General features: G+C 46.6%; 1 long non-coding RNA gene and 1 pseudogene across 1 annotated transcript; both read right to left on the minus strand.

The window, feature by feature from the left end:
* Positions 1–4,272: 4,272 nt before the first annotated feature.
* Positions 4,273–8,255, minus strand: LOC148390129 (janus kinase and microtubule-interacting protein 3-like; annotated as a pseudogene).
* Positions 8,256–8,441: 186 nt separating this feature from the next.
* On the minus strand, positions 8,442–9,482 carry LOC148390130 (uncharacterized). The gene is made up of 3 exons (XR_015861919.1): positions 9,176–9,482; positions 8,723–8,916; positions 8,442–8,598 (listed from the first exon to the last, which is right to left on the minus strand). It is a non-coding gene; the product is annotated as an uncharacterized LOC148390130 (long non-coding RNA).
* Positions 9,483–10,181: the final 699 nt, after the last annotated feature.

Below are 10,181 nucleotides of genomic sequence, written 5' to 3' on the forward strand. Positions count from 1 at the left end.
CAGGCAAAATTGGATGTGATGCAATTCCAAATTTCACCACATGATGGTGCCCAATTTTGACTTCATAGGACATATTAAACACTTAGCTTGTTATTATGTTCAAGGTAATCAGATTTGTTTATTATTCTAATGGCCTCTTCAAAACTATTCTGGATTACTACTTTGGATCTATTCTACATTACTTGGCAACAACATACTCTGTAACAGATTAGGCAGTATAATCATATATGTTAACTTGAGAGTGCCCACACTCAATCTACTTATCGTGATGTGTTAAATCAATTACTGTTAGACATTATTTGTCTGATAATCTACCAAATCTTTGAATTGAAGAATTTGTGATTTAATTAATAGCTTGTTCAGGGTAATCAGACTTGTATATAATTCTAATGGCCTTCTTTTGAAAACTATTCTGAATTACAACTTTGGATCTTATATTACTTTGCAACAATCTACTCGGTGACAGATTAGGCAGTATAATCACATATGTTAACTTCAGTGCCCACACTGTATTTATTTATGGTTATTTGTTAAATCAAGTACTGTTAGACATGAAATAGGAAGTGTTTAACATAAATGTTATGGCTACTCACCATTGTAGCTCGCTCCTGGTCAATGATACGAGCCTCTTCTTGCAGTGGAAAACTTGCAGCCAACAAACACCGTGGAACCTAAAGGAATGAAATTAAACATTAACATTTCGCCTCGACCAATTTTCACACGTACAACGCAACGCGGCTACACTTCTGCTATTACAAACGTAAATCTCCTTAAACACAATGAGTGTTACTTACCGTGTACGCTCTAGACGGTCCAGTTGCAAGCAGAAAATAAAGATATTTCCGTTGATAATCGTCGCTGCTCAGTGGCTCACGGCCATCGCGCCAACAGATTTGAATTTTGGCGGAGGTTCGGGCAATTACGTCATATCCGCGGCACATGACTGCGACGTAATACCCGCTTATCTGAAACGGCAGTTAAAAGTAGAGTTACATCAAGTTTTCTTGGAACCTAAACGAATGAAAGAAAACTATCATTTGGCCACAACCAACATTCACAGATACAACACAACGTGCGGGGTTGAGGTTAAAGATTGAGTGAAGGGCCCTCGTTTTAAACTACTGTTTTGAAAAGGAGTGGGAACAAGTAAGACGTATTTAATTTATTTAATGGGAAGTAGTAAGACTTATTAAATTTATTTAATCTACTTTTCTTCCCAGGCAAAATTTGATGTGCTGCAATTCCAAATTTCCAAAGTGAATGAAGGAATGAAGTCCTTTAAATTATGATTTTGTATAAATACTAGGCATTAACACAAAATCGACGGCACAAAATGGGCAGACTTTACTTGTTTGAAAAGGACTGGTTACAAGACAGACTTTTTTAATTTATTTAATGGGAAGAAGACTTATTTAGTTTAATTGATCTATTTTTGTTCCCTGGCAAAATTCGATTTGCTGCAATTCCAAATTTCCAAAGTGAATGAAGGAAAGAAGTCGTTTAAATTATGATTTTGTTTAAATACTAGGCATAGACACAAAATCTACGGCACAAAATGGGCAGACTTTACTTGTTTGAAGAGGACTGGTTACAAGACAGACTTTTCTGATTTATTTAATGGGAAGAAGACTTATTTAGTTTATTTAATCTATTTTTGTTCCCTGGCAAAATTGGATTTGCTGAAACTGTATTTTGCCAAATCTTGCCTTGAGACCTGATAGGAAGTATTAAACGCTTAGTTAAATCAATACAAGTTGGTAATAAGAGCGAGTAATGTTGGTTGAACCGATGAATGAAGGTTGAAAGCAATTTAAATTATGACTTTGTATAAATACTAGATATTAACAGAACATCTACTGCGCGAAATGGGCAGAGTTTACTTGTTTGAGAAGGAGTGGCTTATTCAAAACTAAGATTTATTTAATCTGTTTGTTCCCAGGCAAAATTGGATGTGATGCAATTCCAAATTTCACCACATGATGGTGCCCAATTTTGACTTCATAGGACATATTAAACACTTAGCTTGTTATTATGTTCAAGGTAATCAGATTTGTTTATTATTCTAATGGCCTCTTCAAAACTATTCTGGATTACTACTTTGGATCTATTCTACATTACTTGGCAACAACATACTCTGTAACAGATTAGGCAGTATAATCATATATGTTAACTTGAGAGTGCCCACACTCAATCTACTTATCGTGATGTGTTAAATCAATTACTGTTAGACATTATTTGTCTGATAATCTACCAAATCTTTGAATTGAAGAATTTGTGATTTAATTAATAGCTTGTTCAGGGTAATCAGACTTGTATATAATTCTAATGGCCTTCTTTTGAAAACTATTCTGAATTACAACTTTGGATCTTATATTACTTTGCAACAATCTACTCGGTGACAGATTAGGCAGTATAATCACATATGTTAACTTCAGTGCCCACACTGTATTTATTTATGGTTATTTGTTAAATCAAGTACTGTTAGACATGAAATAGGAAGTGTTTAACATAAATGTTATGGCTACTCACCATTGTAGCTCGCTCCTGGTCAATGATATGAGCCTCTTCTTGCAGTGGAAAACTTGCAGCCAACAAACACCGTGGAACCTAAAGGAATGAAATTAAACATTAACATTTCGCCTGGACCAACATTCACACGTACAACGCAACGCGGCTACACTTCTGCTATTACAAACGTAAATCTCCTTAAACACAACGAGTGTTACTTACCGTGTACGCTCTAGGCAAAATTGGATGTGATGCAATTCCAAATCTATCTGAAACGGCAGTTAAAAGTAGAGTTACATCAAGTTTTCTTTTTTAATCAACACAATCATTTACAACCGTTGACCAGAAAGAATCGTCGAAATTCGACGTCCCCCACAAACGCCACGCTCACTCGCTTTTCAGGGCAACAAAAGTACTTCTTTTTAAAAACGATGAGTTGTACTTACCGTGTACGCTCTGGACGGTCCAGTTGCAAGCAGAAAATAAAAATATTTCTCTTGTTAGTCGTATGTTACCATCCGCTGTGTCTTTGTCAACATCGCCGCCATTTTCCTACTTCCTGCTGCGAGCCACGCCCACGGATTTAAATTTGGGCGGAAGCTCTTTCCATTGGCGTCGTTTTCGCGTATAGCAAATCCGATTGGTTGGGAAGGGGGCACGGTTATGCAGCCGAGGGGTCCTGTGATCGGTGGGATGTAAAGTAGGCGTCGACGTCACGTCCGCGTCACGTGACCACGACGTGGCAGACGTCATATAGCAACCGCTGTTTTGTTTAGTAGACTTACAGTTGTTATGCATTGACATAATGGCGCACACACCAAATAGATTTAAATAAATTAAATAATTCTTCTGCCCACTCTCTTTTAAACAAGTTAATACTCCCCGCAGATTTGAATTCCGGCGAAAGTTACGCCCATCGACGTCACGTATGTCACGTGACCACGACGTGGCAGATGTCATATAGCAACCGCTGTTTTGTTTAGTAGATTTACAGTTGTTATGCATTGGCATAATGGTGTGCACTCAAAATAGATTTAAATAAATTAAATATTTCTTCTGCCCACTCCCTTTTAAACAAGTTAACTCTGCCCACGTCCATTGACGTCTTGTCTGCGTCACGTGACCACGACGTAGCGACGTCATATAGTAACCGCTGTTTTGATCAGTAGACTTAGTTATTATGCGTTGACATAATGGCGCACTGGTTAGCATGGCCACCTCTTAAGCATGATGTTGCGGGTTCGACGCCTGATCAATGTTAGCATGGAGTGAGCTGAAGTGCATGGCGCTGAAGATTTGAATCTTTGAAATGCGCTGAGGTCTGACATATCAGGCAGAATGGTTTGCCATCACGTTCAACAAAAAATAGAAACTTTCCCACTCTGATTAAAACGTCCTGCGTTCATCTACGTATTTTCGTTTTGCTGTGCATCTTTTCCCTGCCATTTCGAGAGCCCAATTGACACTCATAGTTTAAAGAAATGTGTTTGCCCATCCTACTTTGTGGAATTTCACCACATGCGCTTTTGACCAAAATACCAAATTGAACTCAAGTGAAGCCAACACGCACAACCCCCCCCCCCCCACACACACACACACACACACACAAATGTTGATATGAACATAAAAGAGCCGCATGCGGTTCGGGAGTTGCGGCTTGGCCAAACCTGTACTATACAACTTTATTTGTATAAAATTTTCACAACAGCTGTCACACAAACAAAGCGGGAAAAACCGAAGACGTGCGTGTTCCGCCCACGCTGGATTTATTTGCACCTTTGAAAAGACACCGTATTGCCGCAGATGTGGCAAAGAGTACTTTTGGGCATCTGAGACGGAAGGATGTCCAAAGCATCACGTCACCTGCTCTGGTAGGCATGGTGGTGGGACGTTGAGGTCAACCGCTTTGGGGTTGGCTGAATCTTTGATCGCAGGATGCCACACACTTGAAGACAGAAGCAGAAAAGCAGAGCTAAATGCAAAATGTACTCACCGGTGACTCCAATTTTTTTCCCCCCTGAAGAAACAGCTGGACGGGTGGCCCCGGCTGGCCAGTGGGACTCTTGTTATTCTGACCCTTTTTAGTGCGCGTTTGGGGCAACAACCGTTTTTTGTGGCGCTCTCTTCTGGTTCAAAAGTGCCCTGCATGTGAATTTGCTTTTCCTGCCTTCTGATTGGATGAGCGCCGGTGTGACGCGGTGCCTCTGTCACCGTGGCGGGGGGTATACGTTGGCATCGGAGCGTCTGCCAACGTCTGAGACCGGCTGGCAGTGTATCGGAGGTGTCGAGTGCGGTGCCGCTGGAGCTCACTCACCAGCTGGTGTTAGGGCCACAGAATGAAGGCCAAGGAGAAGAATAGAAAGAGAAACAGAAACTTCTCCTCCAATTGTTTGATTTGTCTCTTCTGAGCTTCGATGAATTCTTTCAGCTCTTTGTTCCTCTAGGACGGACAAATGGAAAGTGGCATTCAAAAGCCAGTAAGCGTGCAAGTAAGTGCCGGGCTGGCTTTGGGCCCTTACCTGTTGCGCGCTGTGCAGCAGATCCATTCTCTCTTGGAGGATGCAAGCGTCGCGCTCCCTCAACTCGCACATCAGGGCTCGCTTCCATTGGTCCACGGCGCTCCTAAGCTCTTCTCTCTGATCCGCCGTCAGCACGTCATTCACGCCAGCGTGGCTGGCTTTTTCGCCGTCCGTGGCGGGGCAGTCCCGCTGCGGTAGCGCCTCGTACAACATGGCCTCCAGCTCCAGGATCCTCTGGGCCGCAATCCTCGTCCATCAGTGGTCCGGCGGGAGATTTGAGGGAGGCTTACCTTATGAGCCTGGTCCATGGAACACTTCCTGAAGTCCAACTCTTCATCCAGGTAGCCCTTCTGCTTGCAGAACATAGAAGAGCCCAAAGGCACAGCGTCAACAAGCTTCTTTCAGCGCAAAGCCTTCCAAAAGTCACATTTGAGCCGCCGAGTCTCGTGGAGTGCGAACATAAGGAGTTCGACATACACTTACGGCGTTATAGCCCAGGATGTCCAGCTTCTTCATCAGATCACTGATGACGATGTCCGGGGGAAAGGCGCAAGGAGCAATGTAAGGTGTTCTGGGACCTCGGGTTAAGGTTAGGGTTGCGAGGGACGCCTTACGTACGCTCACGCCCTCGGCCTCGCAGTAGATCTGCAAAGGGCTGAGGCCGTCTGGGAAACGGACTTGCAGAAACTTCAAGACGGGGGAGCGCCACTCCCTCTCCTGAAAGGCAGAGGCATGCATCCGTCCGTCCGTCCGTCCGTCCGTCACATCTCTGGCCTCAACACGCTTGTGCGAGTCTTCCCACCTCCAGCTCCAGGATGCGGAACTCAAGCAGTTCGTTTTGGTCTCGGATATCCTGGATGTGCTCTTTCAGACGCGCTTCTTCCGCCTCCATCCGCCTGACCTGAAAAGACAGTCAGACCTCATCTGCGGGGCTTCCTGACGGGTGTGACGCCAAGCGACTCCGCCCAGCGCCTTTCTTTCCGTCACCTTTTCGGCCAACTGCTGATTGCTCTGACGCAGCAGCTGCTTCTCCTCCACCCACTTGACATTCTAGAAGAGACAAACGCGTGGACAGCTTTGGAATGTTGTGTCATTTTCATCCACAAATTCTTTGGTTGACTGGAAAATGACATTTGCTTTTCTCCGCATTTTCCCAGCCACATTCGGGGGGGGTTGGTCCAGTAATGCCAGACGAATGAGTGACTGAAGAATGTAGCTATTTTGTCTGAGAAAAAGGTGTGCTCATTGATGAGCTTACCTGTCCTTGTTGCTTCAGCGCTGACTCCAGATCTGCTACTCTGCTTTGATAGTGACCCATTTCTACCATCAGCTTTTCTCTGGTCTGAAAGGAGGAGGAGGGAGGCTCCTCCTCCTCCTTTCAGACCAGAGAACACCCGAGGCTGGGTGAGAACGGGGAGGCTGCGACCCGGCCGGGGGTTGCGGGAAGGGGCGCCACCTTGATCTCCTTCTCGGCGTCGTAGTCCCCTTCGCTGGTCTGGGCTAGCAGAGCGTAGGCTCGTTGCAGCGCTTGATATTCTTGCGTCAGCTGGCGGTAGCGAAGCTCCGCCTCTTCATGCACACACCAATGCAACACAGCACTAGTACCAGAGTCAGTCAGACCGGCGACAAAGCACCCGCGACGCAAAGACGAGTCCGATTCCAGGCTGAAGAGGAATGTTTGGTGCCAATACGCTGGCAGAAATGGCGGGCTACCTCTTCGGGTTCCGTGTCGGGGGTTCTGTCGGTGTGAAAAGACAAGGACGATCCGTCCGAGTCCACCAACACGTCTTCGTCGTAGCCGTAAAATGTTTCGATGACCTGCGGGCGCGGAAGCAAACATCTCTCTGAACAAACTGAAGCGACACCTCACGATGAATCGACGAGAGGAACGATAGCGAGAAAAAGGCCATTTCATCTTGCGCAACACCAAGCAGCCGCAAACAAACAGACTCACCTTGCAGGACCTCACGCTTTGTTCCTCCTCAGAGATTCTCGACGTCGGTATCGTAGCAGCAAATCTCTCTCCTGTCGACACAAATAATCCGCCTTTGAGATTCTTTGGATGCAAAGGGAACGAACGGCTCCGGCGCAGAAACAAACGCGACTCACAATGACATTTCTGACATGAGCTCCTGTCTCCAGAGCCTGAAAAACACGTCACCGGCGATGATTGGAGGGACGCTCGTCTTTTCCAAAAGTGACAACTACAGGGTGTGTCAGGGTTTTCCAGATTATCTTTATCGTATCATTATGTTGCTTTGACTTTGACTGCAACCTGTAATAAATAATATTATTTATCCCTTATTTATCCCTATCGCTTATCCCTTCCTACACAAAGTCGTAAAACACCCCTTGCTATGTTTTGACTAGAGGTCAAGGGCTTCCTCTATTCAATCCACTCTTACACCCACCCTGTTTCTCTTAATTAAAATGCTCGTGCAGGAGCCGAGAGTCAGACTTCATTCGTACAACGGATGGACTCTCCACCTGCAGGTGTCCAAAAGAACTTACTTGTCTCCCGTGTGGTTCTTGCAAAATAAGTTGGAGCGAGCGCAACTCTAACAGGGTGCATTTTGCCACTAGCTGCCTACGGACAATGATGTCGCGCTCGCGGCTCATGGTTGACGGGCTGAGCAGCCGGGCAAGTCCGTCGTTTTCAGCGCACAGCGAGTGGCAAAGGCGCTGACAAAACGGGAGCTTTGAGCTGCTGAAAACGGCAAAACAAGTCTAAAGCGTGTTCAAACGCGTGCGCACAATGCTCCTGCTTGAAAGGTCGGAATTTAAGGGGCCAATTTTTTGGATGGCGGCCGCCGGCCAAGCTTTGGACGGAAAAGGTTTCCTGGCGACAGCGAGCGAGCGTGGCGCTGCCGTACGTGCACCGAGTCGCCTGCCTGAAGACCTTGGACAAGTCGTTGATGATGTGCCGCTGCTCCACAACTTGAAGGAACTCCATTTCACCGTCCTGCTGGCCGCAACCGCGGTCCAGGTCATTGAGCGAACTAGGCCTTCTCTGTGGAACACAAATGCAGTGGACTCTGTTGGCACGCCGCCGTTGTCCGCGTCGACTTACCAAGCTTGCCATCTCCTCGTTCTCCTGGGTGACAAAGCGCACTTTGTTTTCAAGGCGACACAGCACCAGCGAGAGTTCTTCATTCTTCCTGCTCAGGCGTTTGTTTTTGTACAGGAGTGGCAGAAACTGGCTTTCTGTTTCTCTCAGTCGCTTTAGCTGCAAGCATGAAGTGCGGGATGTGAAAGACGCACAACACGCGGGCCAGAACGTATCCATTCCTTTTGCATCGGTTTGAACGGAATCGTGGCTTTGGCTCCCAATAAAAGACATCTACCAGGCAACCGACTCGACGCGCCGCTCAACTAATAAGCAAGCGCAATGGGTGCCTCGCTGGATGGCGCGCATCAAACGTAGCGCAAACATTCAAGCGTGCCGTCAATAAATTACCAGTTCATTGCGCTCTTCAGAAAGCAGGGCGTTTCGATCCTCCAGGTTCCTGATGACTGCGCTGAGCTCAGCGATTTTCAGATGAAACCGTCGCGTGTCCCGATCCTCCTGAGACTGAAAACGCCCCGCAACACACACACACAAGCACTCGTTCAAAGTTCAAAACTGTTTTTGTGCTACCTTCCTCCAGCAACGAACTAAGTCATGCGTACTGCAAGTGTGTGATGAGGTGGCTTACGCAATGAAGAGGATTGCTAGTAGCGGCGTTGACCCCACTTCCAGGGTAGTTTAGGCCCGCCCTTTGGGAATCCCTCAGGGCAGCGATCTGCTGCTCGGCAGCCTGAGTCTGCAGCTGAAGGCGGTGGACGTTGCCGGCCCCAGGGCTTCATCCAAAACACTAACCGCTCTGTCTTTCAGCTTGATCTCATCCGTCTGGATGTACAAACGGGGAGCGCTCAGGCAGGCGGGCAAACTCATTTGCCAGAATTGTGACAAAAACAAAGAGAGCAACCGGCCAATTTTTTTTCTTGAATCGACTAGAACACCTTTGCTGTGACAAAAGCGAAGCGAGCAACCGGACATTTTCTTCTTGTGAAATAGAATAGAATAGAATGCCTTAGGTGTCATTGCACTGCAAGTATACAACGAAATTGGGAACATAGCCACGCACCGCGCATCTGATCAGTCCTACCAGTCGGCGGATCTCCCTCTCGCAGTCTCTCTTGGTTCGGCTCAGCTCCTCCCGATGCTGGTGATGAGCCGATCGGAGCTCGGCCGCTCGGGACTGCCAGGCCTGCTGGGCCGCTGCCAGGGCTTCTTCCGCGCTCCTGGTGGAGGCGACACCGCTCGGTCTCCCGACACCGCCGCGTCTCCTCCACCTCCGCCAGCAAAGCGCCCCCCCTCCTCACCTGAGCAGACATTGCGCCACACCGGGCCGTTGAGACCGCAACGGAGCGCCGCGACGCTTACTGGGGACAAGCTACACAATACGGTAGCGGCCGCATCGAAGCCCGACGTGGCGTGCGGATAGTCAGACACGGATAGAGCGGATCACCTTGTCCATGGAGCCGTCCCTCAGGCTGAGGACCAAGGCATTCAGTCGCTGGATCTCTCCATCTTTGATTTTGATCACTCTCATCAGCTCCATTTCATGCTGCCGCAGTAATGTCTCCCTGGTAATGGCTAACTCTTTCTGCTTCTCCTCATGGAGTTTGCTTTTGAGTTCCGTCATGGCGGCGGTGGCACGGTGGTGCTCCGCCCGCAGGTCCTGACTTCTCTCTCTCTCCAGACAGCTGACCTGACATGACTTAGACTTAGACAAACTTTATTGTCATCTTGTCTGCACATGGTGCATACAAAACGAAATTCCGTTGCATACGTCTTACAACAAAGTAGTGATATTGCAGTTGAATAGAAGTAACATATCCTATGAAAATATATATATATACATATACTATATATATATATATATATTAAAAATAAGTATAAAGTGCAGCAGTGATAATTATGCAATAGTGCAAGTAGGCAAAACAGTATTCAAGAGTGTGCAGAGGAATGCTAAACCATGTATTAAACTTCTATTTAAAGGGTTTATACAAGTTCAGTAAAGTTGGTAGTGCGAGATAGTGCAAGATAGAGGTCCGTAGTGTCATAAAGTACAGTTCTGTGAATGTGTGATGCAGAGTTCAGTTTAGAGC

The sequence above is a fragment of the Syngnathus floridae genome, chromosome 12 (genome assembly GCF_059516105.1).
Source record: "Syngnathus floridae isolate MCC-2025c chromosome 12, RoL_Sflo_1.0, whole genome shotgun sequence".
Lineage (NCBI taxonomy): Eukaryota > Metazoa > Chordata > Actinopteri > Syngnathiformes > Syngnathidae > Syngnathus > Syngnathus floridae.